This window comes from Bos javanicus, chromosome X (assembly GCF_032452875.1).
Source record: "Bos javanicus breed banteng chromosome X, ARS-OSU_banteng_1.0, whole genome shotgun sequence".
In the NCBI taxonomy this organism is placed as follows: Eukaryota; Metazoa; Chordata; class Mammalia; order Artiodactyla; family Bovidae; genus Bos; species Bos javanicus.
In genome coordinates, this window is record NC_083897.1 from 18,878,131 (window position 1) to 18,900,898 (window position 22,768).

At 45.5% G+C, this 22,768-nt stretch overlaps 2 long non-coding RNA genes and 1 pseudogene across 3 annotated transcripts; 2 read left to right on the top strand and 1 right to left on the bottom strand.

Annotated features, from left to right (window-relative positions):
- Nucleotides 1-7,265: 7,265 nt before the first annotated feature.
- LOC133242313 (uncharacterized) lies at nt 7,266-21,522 on the bottom strand. Of its 2 annotated transcripts, XR_009734831.1 has the most exons (4): nt 20,537-21,522; nt 19,917-20,002; nt 12,033-12,154; nt 7,266-8,262 (listed from the first exon to the last, which is right to left on the bottom strand). It is a non-coding gene; the product is annotated as an uncharacterized LOC133242313 (long non-coding RNA). The 2 variants fall into 2 exon arrangements; XR_009734830.1 differs by having other exon boundaries at nt 19,917-21,522.
- Nucleotides 11,134-12,608, top strand: LOC133242314 (uncharacterized). The gene is made up of 3 exons (XR_009734832.1): nt 11,134-11,420; nt 12,114-12,207; nt 12,553-12,608. It is a non-coding gene; the product is annotated as an uncharacterized LOC133242314 (long non-coding RNA).
- Nucleotides 12,613-12,721, top strand: LOC133243641 (5S ribosomal RNA; annotated as a pseudogene).
- Nucleotides 21,523-22,768: the final 1,246 nt, after the last annotated feature.

Genomic DNA, 22,768 nt, shown 5'->3' on the forward strand with positions numbered 1-22,768 from the left:
TCACCAAGAGGCTTTTGAGGTCCTCTTCACTTTCTGCCATAACGGTGGTGTCATCTGCATATCTGAGGTTATTGATATTTCTCTTGGCATTCTTCATTCCAGTTTGTTCTTCTTCCAGTCCAGCGTTTCTCATGATGTAGTCTGCATATAAGTTAAATAAGCAGGTGACAATACACAGTCTTGACATACTCCTTTTCCTATTTGGAACCAGTCTGTTGTTCCATGTCCAGTTCTAACTGTTGCTTCCTCACCTGTACACAGATTTCTCCTAGACAGCATATTAAAAAGCAGAGACATTACTTTGTCAACAAAGGTCTGTCTAGTCAAGGCTATGGTTTCTCCAGTGGTCATGTATGGATGTGAGAGTTGGACTGTGAAGAAAGCTGAGCGCCGAAGAATTGATTCTTTTGAACTGTGGTGTTGGAGAAGACTCTCGAGCATCCCTTGGACTGCAAGAAGCTCCATCCAGTCCATCCTAAAGGAGATCAGTCCTGGGTATTCATTGGAAGGACTGATGTTGAAGCTGAAACTCCAATACTTTGGCCACCTGATGTGAAGAGCTGACTCATTTGAGAAGACCCTGATGCTGGGAAAGGCTGAGGGCAGGAGGAGAAGAGAACCACAGAGGATGAGATGGCTGGATGGCATCACCGACTCAATGGACATGGGCTTGGGTGGACTTCGGCAGTCTACCATGGACAGGGAGGCCTGGCGTGCTGCGGTTCATGGGGTTGCAAAGAGTCGGACACGACTGAGTGAAACTGAACTGAACTGAGGTTATCTATACTATTTTCCCAGAGGAAATTCCTTCATATTGTGAACAATGATTCATCAGGACAAAATGGTTCACTGAGAATCTTAGGATAGAGGCTCAGAATGGGCTTGGATATCTTCTAGTGCTATAGCCTGACTTGTGTAACCACTCCTCACCCCAATTAGTCTTTTCAAGACTTAACTCTAATGTGATTATATTTGAAGATAAAAAATTTTAGAGATGAATTTAAAAGAGGTCATGAGGGGACAGTCTTAATCCAACAGGATTAATGGCCTTATAAGAAGAGGAAGAGACAGAGTGATCTCTTTCTGCCTACACACACTGAGGAAAGGCCATGTGAGGACATAGGGAGAAGGCCATCATATGCTGGCGCCTTAATCTTGGCGTTAACAGCCACCAAATTTGTGAGAAATAGATTTCTGTAGTTTGAGCTACCTAGTGTATGATACTTTGTTTAGACAGTCTGAGCTAAAACACCTAATCTAGGGTTTTCTTAACGGTGATCTGGAAAATGCTGTTGTGCCTGGACTGTTAGTAGGTGTTGGTTCTATGGTCAAACGCCTTTGAGAATGTTGCGTGATATTAACATCTATCGATAGTTCACAACTTGCATTAGGCTGTTAAAGGCTTTCAGAGCCCGAGAGTGAGGATACCTGGCTACCTTGTTGGAGGAGCACCTTTTAACATCTACATCACAGATTTCTTACATGGGGCCTGTGGAAGCCCTGGGGGACTGTTTTTGTTCTTGTTTCACACCTGTCCAGGCCTTGACTTTGCTAACTCCACACCTCTGAACCAGAATATCTAGGGACAGAGTGCCCGAGATTATGAATGACTAAAAGCATACAGATTTTTGTGGAGCTGAGTTTGGGAACTACTGTTCCAGGACAACACTCTCATGTTATAGGCGAGGAAATTAAGATCCTTGTAGGGAAAGTGCTTGCCAAGCGTGAGCACACAGCAAATGTTTGGACCATCGCCCCCTCCACTATAAATAACACCTGAGGTTTTTGATATTTCTGCCAGCAATCATGATTCCAACTTTTGCTTCATCTGGCCCAGCATTCTTATGATGTACTCTGCCTATAAGTTAAATAAGCAGGGTGACAACATACAGCCTTGACGTACTCCTTTCCCAATCTTGAACCAGTCTGTCGTTCCATGTCTGATTCTAACTGTTGCTTCTTGGCCTGCATACAGATTTCTCAGAAGGCACGTAAGGTGGTCTGGTATTCCCATCTCTTACAGAATTTTCCACATTTTGTTGTGATCCACACAGTGAAAGGCATTGGCATAGTCAATAAAGCAGAAGTAGATGTTTTAATGGAACTCTCTTGCTTTTTCAATGATCCAGCAAATGTTGGCAATTTGATCTCTGGTCCCTCTGCCTTTTCTAAATGCAGCTTGAACTTCTGGAAGTTCATGGTTCATGTACTGTTGAAGCCTGGCTTGGAGAATCTTGAGCATTACTTTGCTAGTGTGTGAGATGAGTGCAATTGTGCAGTACTTTGAACATTCTTTGGCATTACCTTTCTTTGGGATTGGAATGAAACTGACCTTTTCCAGTCCTGTAGCCACTGCTGAGTTTTCCAAATTTGCTGGCATATTGAGTGCAGCACTTTCACACCATCATCTTTTAGGATTTGAAACAGCTCAGCTGGAATTCCACCTCCACTAGCTTTGTTCGTAGTGATGCTTCCCAAGGTCCACTTGACTTTGCATTCCAGCATGTCTGGCTCTAGATGAGTGATCACACCATCGTGGTCATCTGGGTCATTAAGCTTTCTTTGTATAGTTCTTCTGTGTATTCTTGCCACTTCTTCTTAATATCTTCTGCTTCTGTTAAGTCCATAGCATTTCTGCCCTTTATTATGCCCATCTTTGCATGAAGCATTCCCTTGGTATCTCTAATTTTCTTGAAGAGATCTATACTCTTTCCCATTCTATTGTTCTCGTCTTTCTTTGCATTGATCACTTAGGAAGGCTCTCTTGTCTCTCCTTGCTATTCTTTGGAGCTCTGCATTCAGATGGGTATATCTTTCCTTTTCTCCTTTGCCTATAGCTTCTCTTCTTTTCTCAGCTATTTCTAAGGAGTGCTCAGACAACCTTTTTGCATTTTGTATTTCTTTTTCCTGGGGATGTTCTTGATCACTGCCTCCTGTACAGTGTCACAAACCTCCGACCCTAGTTCTTCAGGCAGTCTTTCTTTCAGATCTAATCCCTTGAATCTATTTGTCCTTTCCACTATATAATCGTAAGGGAGTTGATTTAGGTCATACCTGAATGGTCTAGTTGTTTTCCCTACTTTCTTCAATTTCAGTCTGAATTTGGCAATAAGGAGTTCATGATCTGAGCCAGTCAGTTTCTGATCTTGATTTTGCTGGCAGTATAGAGCTTCTCCATCTTCAGCTGCAAAGAATATAATGAACCTGATACCAGTATTGACCATCTAGTGATGTCCATGTGTATAGTCATGTCTTGTGTTGCTGGAAGAGGGTGTTTGCTATGACCAGTGCATTCTCTTTGCCAACATTGCTGGGAGAAATTTCAATAACCTCAGATATGCATATGACACCATCCTTATGGCAGAAAGCGAAGAGGAACTAAAGAGCCTCTTGATGAAGGTAAAAGAGGAGAGTGAAAAAGCTAGGGTAAATCTCAACATTCAGAAAACTAAGAACATGTTATCCAGTGCCATCACTTCATGGCAAATAGATGGGGAAACAATGGACACACTGACAGACTTTATTTTGGGGGCTCCAAAATCACTGCAGATGGTAACTGCAGCCATGAAATTAAAAGACGCTTGCTCCTTAGAAGGAAAACTATGACCAACCAAGACAGCATATTAAAAAGCAGAGACATTACTTTCCGCAAAGGTTCATCTAGTCAAAGCTATGGTTTTTTTCCAGTGGTCATGTATGGATGTGAGAGTTGGACCATCAAGAAAGCTGAGTGCTGAAGAATTGATGCTTTTGAACTCTGGTGTTGGAGAAGACTCCTGAGCGTCCCTTGGAGTGAGTGGAGTCCAACCAGTCAACCTTAAAGAAGATCAATCCTCAATATTTATTGGAAGGACTGATACTGAAGCTGAAACTCCAATCCTTTGGCCACCCAATGTGAAGAACTGAGTCACTGGAAAAGACCCTGATGCTGGGAAAGATTGAAGGTGGTGGCAGAAGGGGATGACAGAGGATGAGATGGTTGGATGGCGTTACTGACTCGATGGACATGAGTTTGGGCAAGCTTCAGGAGTTGGTGATGGACAGGGAGGCCTGGCGTGCTGCAGTCCTTGGGGTCGCACAGAGTCAGACAGGCCTGAGCTACTGAACTGAACTAAACTGAAAAATAACCCCTAGGTGACAGTCTGTGTGTTTGTTTTAGTCTGTGCCTGCACAGGTGGAGAAGATGAATGAGTACTGAATTCATTTGAGTCTTGAAAAACAACAGTTTTGTATTTCATGAATCAGTGCCACAGATAAAGCATCTGCCTGGGTGTTTATAGTATTCCTCACAGGCCAGGTCTCGGGCCTGGGAAGAGGAGAACTGAGGGAAAGTGAAGTCTAGATTTGGAAAGGAGAGGTGAAGGGTACCTTTCCTGTAGAGCCTACTCTGCCCACAGTGCCATCTACTAAATCTTGAGATGGGCAGAGATATATGTCAGGTGAGACAGCTAGTTTTCCCAAGCCATCCTTCTGTTGATATATTCTTTAAGAATGCATATTTTAAAAATATATCTGATGACGGGTCATTTAGAGAGGTGCCTCTTGAAAGTCTGTCATTTTGAGATCCTTTTTTCTTGTCCCTTCTACTCTTCATTAGCATCCTAGAATATTTGGAGAGTTGCAGCCTCTCCCAGGCCAATACTAGGGTTCTAGTCTTATATCTGCTACTAACTTCCGGAGTGACCTTAGGCAAATCTCCTTCCCTTCTTCAGCCTCCGTTTAATCATCTAATTGATTTGCATTACACTCCTGTAAATCAGTGTCTATTTGGATGATGGCTAATACTTGACTTCAGTGACTCTGATTATTTTTTAAATGACTTTGTTTTTGGTTGTGCTGGGTCTTCGTTTTTTGGTTGCACTGCATGTGGGCTTTCTCTAGTTGCAGAGAGTGAGGGCTACCCTTTGTTGTGGCGCATGGGCTCCTCCCTGCAGTGGCTTCTTGCTGTGGACACAGGTTCTAGGCGCACAGGCCTCAGTAGTTGCCGCACGTGGGCTTGGTAGTTGTGGCACACGGGCTTAGTTGTTCCGCAGCATGTGGAATCTACCTGGGCCAGGGATCAAACCTGTGTCCCCTGCATTGGTAGGCAGATTCTTATCCACTGCACCAGCAAGAAGCCCAGTGACTCTAATAATTTACATTGAGCAAGATACACACACACAGATAGACACACAGAGGAAACCACATATGTGGGTTTCTAATACCTGTTACATACTTATTAAGAGCTTCCCTGTTTTTTAGTGTCATCAGGGGAGAAATCCAGAGGTATAGTAGGCTCTAGACACAGAGCTCCAGTTCCACTTCTCTGTGATTCCCTTGTATCTGTCATCCTCCATGATTTGGCTTCATTGTCAGGCTCTTGGCAAGATGGCTACAGCAGTTCCCAGGAGTCACATCCAGATCCAACCATTTCCACAGGGAAAACAAAAGGACCACCCCTCTGTGCATTTAGTTCTTGGGGGAGAGGAAACGTTTCTTAGAAGCACCCTAGTACACTTTTCACCTCTCAATGGTCCCGACTGAATCATATTTCCATTTCGTTTACACTCGCTGACAACAAGAATGATAGAATCCTGAAGAGCTTGCACTAATCTTTTTTCCCAGAAAGGGAGTACTGAAATTAACTGTTTATTAACCCTCTTTTGTCCCCAAGTTGGAAAGATAAATGCTTATGGTGCAAAGATGAAGTCATTCCTAATGAGAAGTATTAAACGGTCATTTTCATGATATGATTCAATAACTGCTGTCCATTCATTCTATCCCATGGGCCCTATGTATTTATGTGCAGAGGGAAAGGGGCCACCTCATGGAGATGGTAATATTATTTACCGTCCAAAGATGCTGTCATCCTTCTAGATTGACTTAAGGTATATTACCCAGGGATGGCAAGTGAGATGCAGTGTCAGTAAAGGAATAGAGTTAAATGGAAAGAGTGGTAGGCATTCATGAATTTCATTTGCAGTGGTGAGCTCAGGCAGCAGGCTGTCATTCTGTTTTCTGGGTTGTCTAATGCAAACCTGGACCAGATGCTAGCCTGTGACATTTGGTATTGAGTGGTTAGAAGGCTACTGGCATAATGTAGGGGAGGAAATTCAAAACTTCTGCACATGAGAGTACCGTATTGAATCTTATGCGGGTCTACCCATTCACTGCTAACTTTGCCCTCCAAAGAAATTAAAGCATCTTTCCTGTAACCCTTACCTTGAGAAATTAGTGGGTGAGGGAAGCATCAAAAGCTTGCAAAGGCTTCCGCTGAGACTGAGTTTGCCGTTGAGAAGTGATGCCATGGAAATGGGCTCTCTGATTTGTAGCATATTGGAGGGGGCCAGGCATAGATGAGCCTAGGTGGTGACAGTTAACATCAGTAGCAAAGAAGATATAACATACATCTGGGGATCATCTGACATGTTATGGATTGAATTGTGCTCCCCCTCCCCATAATTCATATGTCGAAGCCCTAATTCCCAATCTGACTATATTTGGAGATGGGGCCTTTAAGGATATAATTAAGGTTAAATGAAGTCATCAGGGTGGGGCCCTATTCTGATAGAATGAATGTCCTTGTAAGAGGGAGAGACACTAGATCTCTCTCTCTCTCTCTACAAACACGTAAAAGAGAGACCATGTGAAGGCACAAAGAGAAGGGGACCATCTGCAAGCCAGGAAGACAGGTCTCACCAGAAACCAATCCTGCTGGCAGTGTTATTCTTGGGCTTTCAGGCTCCAGCCTTATGAGAAAATAAATGTGAGCTATTTAAGCCACCCAGTCTGTGGCATTTTGTTATAGCATTCTGAGTGGACTGAAACACATGTACAGATCTCTGGCCACAGGTAATTAACCTTGGAGGTCCCGTGAATGAAATCTACAGATAATCCACCCAGGCCTAATTTGATTTCTATAACCAAAAAGATTCTTAGGTCTGGCCAACAGAAGTGCCTGGCATTTTACTCACTACACTAGCCTAACAAAGGAATAGCTCACGTTCAATTCCCAGGCATGATTTATTCACACCCAGAGTCCTTAGAATGGAGGATGGTCAGGTGAATCCTTTGTAACACTTGTGAAACTTCCTCTTGGCCTCACCCCAAACTACCTGTACCAGTTAACCCTGGCAACTTACAGAGTGAAGCAGGATAGCCACACACCTTCCAGAGGCTAACTGGAAACTGCCTTTAAGGCAAAACTACTGCTAAGGGATCCAGGACACCCCCGCAGTAGTACCTAGCACAGAATGGAGGGAGTGCTTTTGGAGGTTAGGAAAAAGGGTTCTTCTCAGAGGTTGAAACTCAGAAGGCTCAGGGAGACCCTGACCCTCTCATCTAGGATTACTCTACCAGTTCCCAGGAACACTTAGCATCAGGTAACAACTGCACACTGCTTAGTATGTGCATTTTTTGTAATTGCGGTTGAGGTCAAGCCAGAAGGCATCCGAACTCCCCTGATAAAGCCAAGGACCCTCTCAAAAGGGACATTTGGCCTCCATTTAGAATCCACCAAATCAAGCCTAACCCCTTCTTTTGTATGAGGTTTGCCCATATTATAAAAACTTGAGACTATTACAGACCTTTTATGTGTGTATGTGTGGTGAGTGTGCACACACTGTTGGAGACTACTTCAGTGTGAACACTCAAGGCCTGGGCAGAGTGAGCAGCATCCAGGAGTTGAGCAGGCAGGCAAGTTAGGTGGGTCACAGGCCCACACCTGACCCTAGGTGGGGATGCCAGGAGGTGGGATATGCCAGGCCCACAAAGGGAAGTACCAGAAGGATGGCCCAGGCAGGCAGATCCCCCAAGACATCTGCAGGCCACCCTAAGCCAGGTGGTGAGGGCTCAGGCAGGCAGGGTTGAGGCCTGGCCCCAGGGCCCCTGGAGGGCTCCACTAGGGGCTGCCAATCGCTTGGGGCCTCCCTGAGCAGCTGCTGGAACTCAAGATGTGTCTGCCAGCTAGATTCAAGCGCTCCTGGAGGCGGCCAGGGAGGTGGTCATTCCTCTCCTCCAGGTGGTCCAGGCAGGTGTTGACCTGGTCCAACATGGGGATGATGGCTGCCTGAACTGCTTCTTGGGTGAAGCCGTCGACCTTGCCTTCTGTGCTGACATCCACAGGCCCACCCTGTTCCACGTGGCCATGAGACCTGGCGGGCATGTGCAGGCACAAGGCTCACATGGCCTTGGAGTGAGGCGGCGCAAGTTGGTTGTGCGGCGGCCGAGGCAGGGAGGGCAGAGGGCAGTCATTAAAACCTTGTGCTCATTGAAATCATCCTCCTGGGGAAAAGAAAGCAAGAGTGTCACAGTCTGTCCTGATTGAAGATGTGCCCGCTGGGTGGGTGGGCTCGGGTCTCTCTCTGATTATTCATAAAGATTTTATAGGCTGTGGGTGTCCACAACTCATATCTTGCCATCCTGGTCTAGGGGTCCCCCAAAGCTGCAACGTGTCACCTCCTGCCTGAGGGGTTCCTCAGGATGCAGATGTCAAAGAAAGTTCTCTGTTCTCTTATCAGAGCTGGAATTCACCTCTTTATCTCAGTATTATTACCTACTTGTGTTAAAGAATGACTTATCCATTAAGATGTGAGCTACCCGACTAAGCTATGCAAGTCCAAGTCAGCAGGCAGGAGAGAAACATGCTGAGATTTGGATGTGGGGGAGTGGGTCTTCTTCTCATCTGTACTCCTAATACAGGATTGGCAGGTATCAATTAAATAATTAATCAATTGACACATTTTGTGTTTTATAGGAGACCAAGGGATTTTAGGCCTGGGGAAGACTTGAGAGGAGTGTGCATATTTTTTTCCCATTTATTGAGGGCTTTTTTTAAGGCCAGGCTGTATGTATCTCCCACACAATCATTGCTGTAAGGATAAATGTGGTGATGAATGGTCATCTATTTCTATGTGGCTGGTAAGTGTCAGGGCTATCCTAACGTTCTGTTGCTTCCTCTAACCTCTGTGCTCCAACTGGTTCTATCTCTGAAAACACTGAGATCATCTTCTGCACCTTCTGAGGGATGCAGAGTTAAGACTGGGTGTGGCAGTTTGTCCCCATCCTTTTCTTCCGTAATCCACCACATAATGGTCTCTGCTCACCCTGCTGGAATAGACTGCTCCAGGAAACCTCCTGACTTCAGAAATTTCCAGGCAGAGACAGACTCTCATCTCCTGTCTACTGCCCCATGCTCCCTGGCCACTGGAGAAAGAGCTATGAGGTTGAGAAGGAGCGAATCACCTTCCTTATCAATAGAGGAAGTAAAATGGGGTAGCTTATCCTTATGGGAATTGCAGAGATTTTGGCCACCATCCAAGACTTCAAAAAGCACTTGTTATTCCCACCACGCCCAGGCTAATGTGGATCCACAGCTAAAACAGGCTCTCCATGCTACTAGGTCAGCCTCTTGGCTCTTATCATGTAGCAGATCCTGTGGTGCCCAAAACGTTTAGGGTGAATCGGTATGCTTGCTGTGTGGAGCATGTGGCAAGGAGCATTGTAGCTCAGGCTGCTAGGAGGTAATATCCACTATGATCCAGGAACCCATTTATGGTGCTGTTTCTCCCATTGCCAAGATTTGCAAGCTTCAGAACAGAGGGGCAGAAACAAAGGTGGTGTCTCTCATAAATAAATCTGATCCATCTGCAACACTTGTACTTTGTATCCCTGCAAGTCTGATCTCTGCTGGTTTAGAAGTTCTCGTTCCCTAGAAGAAGCACATCTAGGATGCAACAAAACAATGGTTCCACAAAATGTGAAGTACACTCTTAGTTCCTGGAGCCACTCAAAACAGGTCGTTATGGTGTTCATTCTTTAGAATGAGAACAGGGAGGAATACAAATGAGACTCAACCAGAAACACCCTCACAGATACAACCAGAAATAATGTTTGATTTGGATGCTCCATGACCAGTCAAGTTGGCACATAAAATTAGCCGTCACAGTGTGTAGGGCAACATCATGGACTGCTGCATAACACTGCACACCACGAAGCCTCAAATGATCTTTCCCATGGGAGGGACAGTGCTAGCATTTGATCACTTTCCTAGGAGCACTGTGCACTGTGACCATGCATTCCAGCTAAGGGACACCGTGCCTCTGTGGTCCACACACCATGTAGAGTGTAGATGACTTAAACACTCAAAGTAGTAAAGCCTAGGGGAACTGCGCCTTCTCGTTTGTACAATTCACAAATTGTGAGCAGGTGCAGAAATCTCTCAGCAAGAGGCCTCCTGGAAGGAAGGGGGCTTCCAGTCTCACTTTGGATAACTGTGAAGCTTAGTGACATTTGCAGCAGAGATATGAAATCCTCATATCTTTCTTCCTATAGCAATAGGAGAAATAACTCTTGTGGTTAGGGTGGGAACATGAATTCAGGAAAAAATTAGGGAAGTGATTTATGCCTGGGCCTTGTAGGAAGGACAAGATTTTCAGAGATAGAAAAGCAGGAAAGGATATGAAATTCCTGAAAACGGTCGTACCAATCCTAGCAAGCTTCTAAGAGTTAGCCTGTTGTCAGTGTTCCCTGGTCTTCCCCAAATGTCTGCAACCTGAACTGACTTGCAAAATATCCAGGTGCAAGCCTTGGGTCCCACACAACATGCACAGCCCAGTACTATCTGACCCCAGGGCTCAGAAACAAGTCCTCTGCATCTCTGCTCTGATACATCTCCATGTCCGTATCTAATATGAAGAACTCACATTTTGCCTGGAAGGAGTAAAACTTGGAAGGCTTCCTGGCTCCTAAGTCACTTCAGTCTTGGCCGACTCTGTGTGACCCCATAGACGGCAGCCTACCAGGCTCCCCCGTCCCTGGGATTCTCCAGGCAAGAACACTGGAGTGGGTTGCCATTTCCTTCTCCAATGCATGAAAGTGAAAAGCGAGAGGGAAGTCGCTCAGTCGTGTCCAACTCTTCACGACCCCATGGACTGCAGCCTACCAGGCTCCTCCGCCCATGGGATTTTCCAGGCAAGAGTACTGGAGTGGGGTGCCATCGCCTTCTCCAAGGCTTCCTGGAGGGGGACCTAGTTGATCTAGGCCCGGGTAAATGGAATGTTCATGCTTTCCAAAGTCTAAGATGACAAGAAACAAAGCATGATGTATGTGCAAAGGCCTAAGAAGTAGAGCTAGGCCTTGAGGGATGGACACGGATATAGAAAGACTTAGGAATACGAGCAGGGATTTCATGACGTCAGCTGGGCCTTGGGAAATGGACAGTTTCCCACCAGTAGACCTAGCTGAGAGGAATGGCCATTGTCCCCGTCAATCATCGCAGGCCCACCAATGACGATGTTGGGAGGCGGGGGCGTGAAAGGCGGAAGAAGCCCTAGCACGTGCCTAAGCTCCTGACTGTCTGGATTGTGCTATGGGGCTTCCGTAGACCGTTTTCCTCGGTTAGGATTTAACATGGCGGCTCCCTTTCCGGAAATGGCAAAAGTGTAAGTTTTACTAACTTTATTCGTATTTGGCTGTCTGCGGTGTGAGTGGAGAGTCGGGTAGATGGTGTGTCCTGACGGACACTTTGACAGACGTGTCTGCGGGCTCCTGGGTGGATGGCGGAGAAGATCTCTCAGGCACTTCCGGGTTTGGTGTTGGGCATTATTGTAACGGCATGCTGAAACTTGAAGAAGATTTTCTTGGTTTAAATGTGGGTCTCGGAGCCTCCTTCCCAGTTATAGTCTTAATGCTTTGTAGTGTTTGCGGCTTAAAGAGAGGGAAGGGCGGGTGCTTTTGGCTGGGTGGGTGGGGGTGCCAGACAGTCTGGTGACTGGCGGCCACCATGGAGCTGATTCTGCTTTCTATTGTAGGGCGTTTGGGGTGGATATATCGTTGCCGGGGATTGGTTCAAATGTTGATCTTGGCCATTTTTGTGACCTTTCTTCACCATTGAGGGTATTTCTGTTATTTTCCACGTGAAACGAGACAGTAAGGCTCTGAGGGACTGCGTGCGGTGTTAAGACAGCTGACGGCCCTTGGCTGCCTTGGTGTTTTGTGGATAAGGGAAAGGGGAAGTTTTCCCCAGCCACTCATGTTACGAGCTTGCAAGTTACCTAATTTTCCTGCAGCTGTATTAGGCTGTCCATCTGTAAGCAAGTCTCCTTGTAGATCTGTATAATCACTGTTTCCTTCAGGACCTGTGATGGAAAAATCTAGTACTGGCCAGCCGATGGGCCTGTAATGAGAAGAGAGTGGACCCGGAATTAGCTGTCCAGACCTGCCAGATGAGTAAGTGCAACCTTATGTTATGTGGGGCCACAAATGCTGGGAGGAGGGTAGCATCCATCCCATCAGCTGTAACATTATTTAACATGGTGTTGAAATGTCTTCCCTGAGTCTCTAAGATCGGAACTTCCAACAATGTCAGGATCACTCCCTGAGTGCTGCTCAGACACTGTTTATAATGTCTTTAACTAGTCAATGGCGTCTTTTTCCAGTTCACCGTGAGTGCCATTATTACAGACGTACTGAATTTATTAGAATGTCACATTTCCAAAAAGCCTGATCTTGCCATTTTCACATCAGAGCTCTGATCTGTCTTTTAATCCTTTTGGAAGACACTTGTAATACCAGGCAGAAGCAGGCTGGACTGGATGGGATTGTGAAAAACAAACTTCAGGAATCCAGAGACTTGTCTACGGCCATACCACCCTGAACGCGCCCGATCTCGTCTGATCTCGGAAGCTAAGCAGGGTCGGGCCTGGTTAGTACTTGGATGGGAGGAATCCAGAGACTGTGGGAGTGCTGGGTTTTTTTCAGGTAGGGGAACATGGATTTGAATGTAATTTAAAGCCAGCTCTCTTTAGGAAAGGGGAGAAAGATCTGTACACCAAGTGAGTGGCAGAGAATGATAGTCTGCCGGTCTATCCCCTCTATAAGTGGGTGGGCATTTACTTTGCAGGGGTCCTGGAGGTGTAGGCTAACAATTCAAGTAATATGCGGGTCAGGACTTCATTAAATATTTACCTTTCCACAGTTTGTCAGGATTTTTTTTTTTTTTTTTTTGCTTTGCTTTGCTTTGCAGGTGTTGCTGAGACAATGCATCGTGTTTCATTAAAAATAAATTTTATTGTCTGAGTCTGACTCTTTCTTACTGTCATCTTTGAGCCTCAATTTCCACATTTGCAAAATGGGAATCAAACCTTGCTCTCAGGGATATCTCTTGTATGGTTTTTGTAAAGCACTCAGCACACAGGAGGTACGGAGGGAATTAGTACACCATTTCCAGAATATGGGAACAGAACATTGTGGCTTCATTTAGCTCGTCTCCCTACATGTCCAGACCCCCATTTCAACCAAACGTTTGTTTCCTTTCACAGGGCCAGCAAACTTCCTCAGATATTACTGGCCTTCTTGGAAACCAGCCTCATTAATCCTGCTATGATGCCAAGAGGTAGCCCAGCAACTCACACTTTGCCTTGCTCTGAGCAACTTTCTTTTCTGGCCATCTCTGACGCCTTATGCCGAAGCTGATGTGGCTCAGCACCAAGTTCAGGCACCAAGAAGGTGCTTGTTAACTGGCAGTGCCGAAAAGGTCTCTCTTTCATTGTCTGTGTAAAGTTACTTCTTTCCTGGGCAGTGGTTAATTTGTTGAAAATGTGTGGAAGAGTTTTCACAGTTGGGGTGGGGGGAAAGCGCTAAATAGAAATGTGAACTCTTCCAAGGTGCATTCAGAGACACTTCTAACCTCTAGTTTCATAGAAACCTCGGGCTCCTCTGTTGCTCTATTAGCACGGGTTTTATCCAGAAGGAGGCATCACAGAACCTGAATTTCATTCACCAAAGGTTAAAAGAAAATGCACATTTCCTTGTGATTGGAAACTAAAGTGTGTAGTCTTTAGAGGGCATGTTTAAAGACTTTTTGTTTATCCCTGTAATTGGTGAAATTACTTTAAAGCTGTGAAAGATGGGGGTGGTGATAGTTTCCTACTCAGTGAAAACCTGAAGCCTGAGATACTTAGAAAAACCTGTCCTAGGCCCATGTTCCTTCACCAAGTGACATGATGGTGATCAAAACTGGCTTATTTCCTAGTCAAAACAGTTGTGAAACTTAAGAATAACCGTGAGGTCTTCTTGCCCTTCCATACACACTTGTTCCCACTGCCCATCAAAGTCATCTTAGCTGACTTCATTGGAGGCAGGGGTCAAGAAAACCTAAATGGATGGTTTAGTCAGTAAATCTTCTGTGTATGGGCACTCAAAAATAAGTCACAAGGTTGAGGATTCCACAAAGGTGACTCTCAAATTGGTGACAGTCTCACAAATCAGGGCTTTCATGGAAAGAGAAGGTAATCTTTTTCTGAATTTGAGATGGAATCTGGGTTTCTGGTTTCTTTCCAGGAATTCATTCCTAGGCCAGCCATGTCACTTAGGCTCATGAGACAGTACCTCAGTGAATGTCTACTCACTCGTGGGAATGTTAATGTTCCATAAATTCTTGGTGTGAGGTATTCCTTTGGATACACACCACAAGTGGGATTGCTGGACTAGACGGTCGTTCTGTTTTTAACTTTTTGAGGGAGTTTCATACTGTTTTCCATAGTAGCTGTACCAATTTAGTCTTGAACTAAATGAGTTTCGTGAGCGGTTCTCAGCCACTTTTGATTGTCGGTTCTTTTCAGGAGAAGTACTGGAGAGATTAGGGGCTCAAAGGGGAAAGCACGCCCCTGATCAGGAAAGATGGAATGACTGACTACATACGGACCTTCGTTGGGGTTCCTAAAGCCTAGAGGTGGGGAAGGGGCCGGGAAGAGTGACCCTCTATAGAGCTGCTCTCAGAGCACAAGGAGAAAGCTGGACAGGAGGACATAGGCCCTCAGTGTGAAAGGTGCATTGGACTTTCTGTGGTCAAAAGTGTCTGCTACCTATTTCTCAGTCCCTGGTACTGCCTGGGATCATTGTAGCATGGGGACTGAAGATAATAGTGCACATCGCTGAGTGTGACATGAGAGTGGATTACTTTGTGGCACAGGTGAGACTTTGATGATGAAGGCTTTACCCTATGTTACAGCATTCCTCAGAATTTTGGAGTTCACTGTTAGGGATGTTCTTGTGTTCCTGCTTCAGTCTATGCACTGCCTTAGGCTGTCAAAAGCATCTGGGGAAAGGTGAGCTTTCCCCTCCTATACTGTGGCCTAGAGCAGTAGTCTGAGAGAGTCTCCCGGGAGGTGCCCACTGATGGTGACTACACTTGGTTGAGTAGACCACTCAACTCTTCTGTTGGCACTACCTGTGGCCATAAAGAGGCACATGAAAGTGAGCTGCTGTTGCTGGTGTGTTCTAGTGATCTAGCAGCCAGACACTTCTTCCTTCAACACTCACACACCTCAGGTGCCTTGGTAAACTCCTAAAGGAGGTGCATATTGGCAACGGCAGCATGTGGGGTGTGGGAAATGTTGAGTCAGGGGCAGAAGTTGGCGGTAGCCTGATGTCAGAATTCTGTGCCTTTGTGCAGAGCGAGGGCACATTGGGATTCCCGAGGAGTCCCAACTCTGTAGGAATGTGGTTGGAACTTTCCACGTTCACTTTCTGCACTCTTCCACTGAGCACACTCTGCACATTGGTTGGAAGAAAGAGGTCCGATGGGTCTTGTCAATGAACTGTCCATGAATCCGGGGCCATTTGCTTCTTTCTGCGCATATGCCGATGAGCCTGGATGTCCAGGAACCTCCCGAGTCAGGTGCCCCAGCTGGAGCATGAAGCCCTTGTATTCCTCTTGCTGGAGAGGGCTACACCCTCAGGCTGTGGCTCTCTCTCCCCCGTGTGTCTGCTACAAAGCCTTTCTAGCAGAAAGGCTGGCTGCTGGTGGCTTCTCTTCCATTTGGGTCTTCCTGTTGATGGGGGTGACATTGTCTCAAGGGGCCTTCTCTGCATTCTGAAGGAAGAAAGTGGTGTTGGTACAACAGTGGAGGGACAGTTCAGCATTGTTTGTGGTGGTGTGCTACTGGAGTCGGGGAGAGGAAAGGGGAGCTCAACGTGGGGAGGGAAAAGGTCCCATGGTTCCCCCATTTCAGGCTTTTGCTTTCTCTTGATTAGGGAAATTTGGGCCCAGCAGGGCTATGAGGAGGAGGCTCTGAGAGTATAAGGAAAGACTGACAGTGGGGAGGACAACGGTCTCTGGTGTGACGACTGTGGTGGGCATTGTGGGTTCAGGGCTCTTTTCCTGTCTCCTTTCTCCATTCTTGTGGCCTTCCTTTGGGTTAGCACAGCTGAGGGACAGAAGATAATAATGGACCCTGATGGGTATACTATAAGAAAATATGGCTTTCTTGTAAACTAGGACATTTACTATGGGAACAGGATTATTGTCCATTTTCCCAAGTGAATTGTGATTTTGTCTGCAAGTGAAGGCTTGGCTGTCTCTTCCTTGTTCTGTGTGGCCTAGACCCGTGGAAAACAGCTGTTGTGGAAGGGGAGCTCTCTGTCCTGCTGTACTGTTGCACAGTATGTAATCTAAGGGAGTTCTGAGAAGGAACTGCTGTTGCTTACACTATTGATTGTTTTTCTGCAGCGATATTTTCTGCCCTTTTCCTGTAGCTTTATGGGCTCTTGGTCACTGCTTTTGCTGTCAGGTCCCTGACGGAACACTCTTGGTTTCTCAGATTACCAAGAGGCTTATTTAACTTACAGAAAAGAGTTGCATACATTGCAGAGAGTCAGAGATGGCAACCCATTTCCTGGAGAATCCCAGGGACAGAGGAGCCTGGTGGGCTGCTGTCTACGGGGTTGCACAGAGTCAGACACGACTGAAGTGATTTAGTAGCAGCAGAGTCAGACAAAGAACTGACCCGTATTCCACCGTTTTTTAGGAAAGGCAAGAAAGAATGTCTTGTCCCTTTTCAGCATGAGCAGTTTAATTTTCCTTATTTTAGTTTCCCTTACAATGTGCTCCCCGTGAGATACCCCTGGGTATCTTCACCCTCCCTCCAAGTGCTGATTCCAAAGTCCTGGCCATAGTCAGACCTGTGCAGAGAACTTCCTCAAGAGGAACTTGTGGAAAGAGCTCCTGAAGGACAAGTAAAAAGTATGAGCGACTGCTTATCCTCTAGGAGCTTTTTACCCATACATATGTCCTCAGGGGGAATTCTCTGTGATCAATAGGATCACTCAGGATGAGGATTAAAACCACAAACCTTGTTTAGAGATGGTTTAAATCGCTCTGCTGATGTCAGCAGTCTGCTTGCAAGTGGAGCTGAACTTCATCTCTCACCATCCCTTTCTCGAGGGCTCTGAAGGAGCAGAGATTTGATCTCCAATTGGCAGAGGGCCGATTTCTGTGTCTTGTGGTGCACAGGACCTGCTCGAATATTTGGTAGGAGGCAAGGACTCAGATCCTGCAGAGTTTTAGTTATGGAATTGTAGTGTGCAGCTCTGTCCAAAAGAGTGGACAGAATGAGCAAAATAGGTGCATTCCTGTACAATATGAATGGTCTCTTCAACCGTCTGGACTTGAATTTGCCCTCCCAGTCGACTATGCTGACTCCAGCACACACACAAAATGGGTTACTGAGCGTCGCCAGCCAGGCCACCTCACAGTTTAGATTTGGGTTGGCTTTCTGAGCTTCCTTCGCCTCTCCTTATTCATGTGCAAGCCTACTGTCCTACTTCTCATCAGCTTTGGAAAGGAACAGCAGTGGGATCACTTCAGTGAATCCTAAGGAGATTCACTGGTTTACTCAGCCTCTCCCAATCAGTCAGACAGAGCACCTTCCAGAATGCTGAAAGGCCTGTTGTAGATTTTCCTCTAGTAGATTGTCAGAGTACTGAGCTACAGGATATAGGATATAGTTAAAGCTAGGAACCAAGCACCTGGGCATCTCCTCCGGACCCCAGAACTGATGTGTACTGGAAAGGCTAAGAGGGTAGGTCTTATTCCGTCATGTTTTTATTACCAGATAACAATAAATTACGAAGGTGGAATGAAACTTCAGAGTGGATGGGTGTGTTTATGATATAGATTATGGAGATGCTTTATGGATGTAAACTATCTCCAGACTCATTAGATTGTATACCTTAAATGTGTACTATATTTTTGTATGTCAGTCATTCCTCATACCTCAATGAAGCGGGTTAAAAACATAATAAAAAAGACTCTTCCATGATCACAAATGAATGCCCACCCCCAAGTGTTTTTAGACTTTAGAACTGAGAGGGAAGACTGTTTCTCCTTGGGGAAATGGGTAATGCCATTTACAGCTTCTGTATTCTGGTTTTGCCTTGGTTTTTCTATGGATACATAGTATTTGCATTAGTGGTGTATAAGGTTAACCTTTAGTCCATAGGGTTTTGAATTTCATAGAATCACAGCAGTTCTGCAGAAGTCGTCAACTTCATGTGGAGGACTTCGGCTCAAGGAGTGACCCTGTGACATCAGCGAGTGGTCATTTGACCAGAAATTGACTTTGGGTATTGTGCCTTTGGGAATGGCTTGGACTTTGGGTTGTTTTCATTTTCTGTAATATATGCTTTTGTGCTTACTCAAGAAATCTTTAAAAATTGTGTACCCATGGGGGCATGTCAACATGTGTGTGCGCTGTATTTGTATTCCACAGGGTGGAAGGCCCTGTCTCAGGCTCATTGGTCTCTCTAGCAGGCCTCTTTTTCTCTCAAACCTTCCCACAGCCTTCTATTTTCTGTGTCACTGAGTTTCCTGGCGAAGCTACTTGGTTTGGTATACTTTTCATCTTATCCTATTTGAGCCAGTAATACTTTTGCTATAGTTTGGGACTAGACCCACAAGAATGAGTGAGAGCCTGCAAAGGTTCACTAGTAACCTTTACTGAAGAGAATGTAAAAAGACATACTGTTGGGACTTCCCCAGCAGTCCAGTGGTTAAGACTCCGTGCTTCGAATATAGAGGGGAGGGGTTCAATCCCTGGTGGGCGAACTAAGATCCCACATGCTGCATTGCATGGCCAAAAAAAAAAAAAAAAAGAGAGAGAAAGACATACTGCTGAGTTTCCCTGAGCTAGCCTCATTTCTGTGTCTTTAAAATGTATTTGTTGCTTAAGTTTCTTGTATTTTGTTAAATACTTGTGTTCTGCCAATAAAATCCATTTGCTTCAGAAGATCTCACTTGTATGTGTTTCTTACTCACAATGAACACCAGCATGATCAAGGAAGCTGCGGCTCTCTCATGGGCATTGTCACCTGAACCAGGGCGGAGCATTAAGCTCTGAAGGCTGATGTGTTAAGAACAGGAGTGGGTGGCAAAGGGATGGGGTCTCCAGGCCATGCTAAAAGTTCCCCTCTTTGTTAAGCTCGCCCCTTTGTTCAGGGAAGTATTCCCCTTAATGTTAGTCAGTCATTCATGTCCGACTCTGTTCGACCGCATGGACTGTAGCCCGCCAGGCTCCTCTGTCCATGGGATTTTCCAGGCAAGAATACTGGAGTGGGTTGCCATTCCCTTCCCCAGGGGATCTGCCTGACCCAGGGATCGAACCCTGCTCTCCTGCATTACAGGCAGATTCTTTATCATCCAAGCCACCTGGGAAGCCCAATCCCCTAAAGGTAGCAGGTGATCTAACACCTCCCTATGAGAAGTGATACTTTTAGCCACTTCATGAAGGCCATGAATGCATATTTGGGGATCGTGGAGAAATCTTCGGATATTCCCAAGGGCAAGGAGAGGTAGGGTGACCAGCATGGTTTCAGAGAAGATTAGTTGAGAAGTCGGTAGGACCAAACTAGAAGCAGCAAGCACACAATTAATTCCTGCTGAAGCCTGCATTAGAATCTCGGTCCCTTGTGCCTGAGACATCTTTTATTATGCCACACCATTAGGTCTTATAAAGATTTTGTAATAGCAGAATTAAATTAGCTAAGTGGGTAGAGTTTTTTGGCATTGTTTATTCTTTAAACATATGGATACACTTTCCAGTTCTAACTGGAATTAGAAATGCAATTAACTAAAATTGCAGGTCTTACGTATAACTTACCAAGTTTAAACATTTCAGCAGGGACTTCCCCGGTGGTCCAGTGGCTGAGACTCCATGCTTCCAATGCAGGGGGCCCATGTTCGATCCTTGGCTCGGAAAATAGATTCCACATGCCACAAATAAGCCCCAGCGCAGCCAAATTAATAAATATGAAAAAAAAAACAAAACATTTTCCCAGCAAATAGCCCTACTGTGGTCAGTTACACCCCCCCCCCCCCATCCCCACAGGAAAGGAGAGTAAGACTGGCAGTGTGTTCTGCCTGTAGTTCTTCAGGGTGGCTGGGTGTCATAAAGATCTTGGGCTGAAGGTGGCAGCAATTCTGTTCTTGCCGTTCAGTCTAGAGGGCCTCAAGCTTCAGTGTCTCATTTCCTGCCCGAGAGGTTCATCAGGATGCAAAGCTCAGATCACTTCTCTTTTTCTCTAATTGCAGCTGGAACTTTGTATCCCTTAATTATCCTCTCCTGCTACAGAACGAGTGTCACAAAGACTGTAAGCCATCTCCCATTGGCCCTATTTCAGGTCAGTGGGTATGATTTTACCTGAGGCATTTGCATTTAGACTGCCAAACACCATGAAATCCCACTACCATTCTGATCTTAATTGACACACCAAGCCTCACCTGCGGTTTCCATGGAGGCGGGCCCAGGGCCGGGGTGGGCAGGGCTGAGAGCCCTACTGGCGCCTGCGCAGGCCCTGCCCTCAAGAGCAGATGGTTGCAAGTGCGCAGGCGCAATGTGGAGGCGGAGCTAGGACTGAAGGGGCGGGAGAAGAGGGCTGCGGATGGGCGGGGCTAATGGCCATAAGGAGGCGGGATCAGAAACGAGGGGCAGGGCCTAGGTTTCCCCAGGCGGGCAGTGGGTGAAGGGCAGGGGCCAGGGCCCAGGACTCTGCATCTTACAGGATCGGGGCGAGGCCCTCTGCACTTGGAGCAGAGGAGTCAGCCAGGTGCCCACCCTCCCTGCTGAGCCCGCCACTCACTTGGCCTTCTGAGTTCCTTGGCTTGCATGAGGTTCTGTGAACACATTTCCCTGCTTATTCATGCATCTCTCAGACAGATTATTGGCACCTACGCTGCAGATGTTGCCTGCATCATTAATGGGAAAGCCCCAAACACTAGCCAGCATAATCCAGAGCTGCATGTTCAAAGAGTGCACCGTGACCAGGGAATGTAAGCAAGGTTGAATGCTAAGAAATCTCTTAATTTTCTATATTAAAAGACTGAAAGAAAATAATCATCTGGTCATCTGCATCAGCTTTGAAAAGATAAAAATGAAGGGGTATCTGATGTTACCAGAGGCATTTGCTTTTAGTCTATTACCAATACCAGAAAATCAAATTAACACTCAGATCATTAAGTTACTTTCTCTGACATCATCATCACATATATGCACATAATTCACTGTTTACTTAGGGCAATGGCACTCCAATTTCTTTCACAAATCATGTGTTTTTATGAGACAGTGCTACAGGTCAGCCTCCCTGGATACCCACAATAGCTCAACCCGAAGGGGATGTGACTCTTGTTCCAAATGAAAATATGTAATTAACTCACCTGTTTGGAGTTTGGATTTTAGTTGAACTCTTACTTAATATATTGCATATATATAGGAACATTTAAGGGAATCTTAGTTTTTCGGATTTTATAAGTTTACTTTTAAAAAAAAAATAGGTTTGGTATTCATGAAGGTTTTCCTCACTGACTGCTTTATTGCCCCTCCCAACTCTGTTCTTCCTCTTGTCTTCTTCCCCTTTGTAAATGAAAGTTCTTTTCTTCATATTGCTTAGGCCAAGCACCTTGGCATCCTCCTTGACTCCTCTGTTTCTTTCATGTCCCACACTAACTCCATCAGCAAATCCTCAGCTCTGCCTTCAACATATAAGCAAAGGGCTGCACATCCAGGAACAGGAGGAATTGCTGTGGCCTTTTTTTCAGTCAATTTACCACAGTCTGTATGTGGAAATATGAGCCAATACCTAGAAGCAGACTCCCACAAGCAGAATATGGACTCATAAAAAGACATGAGCCAATATATAGAAACAAAGTCAGTATGGAAGGCATGTGCTTACTCAAGGTGTATGAATCCCTTCTAATCCCCTAGGGTGGACACAATCAAAAATGGGTGTAAAGGAAACATCTGCGGAATTGCAAGGGGTTAGAATTTCAGCTCAGTGTGCTCTCTCCATATCCTAAGAGGAGTAGAAAATAAATGGAATCTCCTTTCTACCTCCAGGAGGGTAGAGGAGAAAATAAGCATATAGCCCACAACTTGAATGTTGTGCAAAGTTGAGATGCAGGATTAGAGTTTGAGACCACTGTTTGGGATCAGTACAACTTTGTGACTGAAGGAAGGAATTTTCACAATTGAGGTATTGGGAAATCATTCTGGCTTATATGTGATTTAGCTTGAACTTTATGCTAACTAGAACAGCCTGTCTTATGACCTGTTTATCATGCAGTGTACATCTGCTTTAGCCCTTAAGAAAAGAATTCATTATCCAGAAGTAAAGTATGTCCACTTTGAAGGTAGGGATAAATGCTACCCTCTCCTATGATGCTTATGCTAGTATTCCTTTAAAGATAAGTTTTTCTTCCCAGATACCAAGGTCCTACTGATTCTCTCTTGTACGTGCTAATCTATCCCTTTTGAAATCTTGAAGGAATGTACCCCTGCATGTTGCTGTTTGATGGTTCTTTGTTCTGAAAAGATACAAAGCTGTGATGAAAACCATGCTTCTCCAGCACAGCTTCTGAGAGTTACTGATAAGTTTTTCCCTAGGCTATAGTCCTTAGTTTGGTTCAAAGAAAACTCTTCTCTATTTCTATTCCTGTTACAGATCGTTTATTGATTAT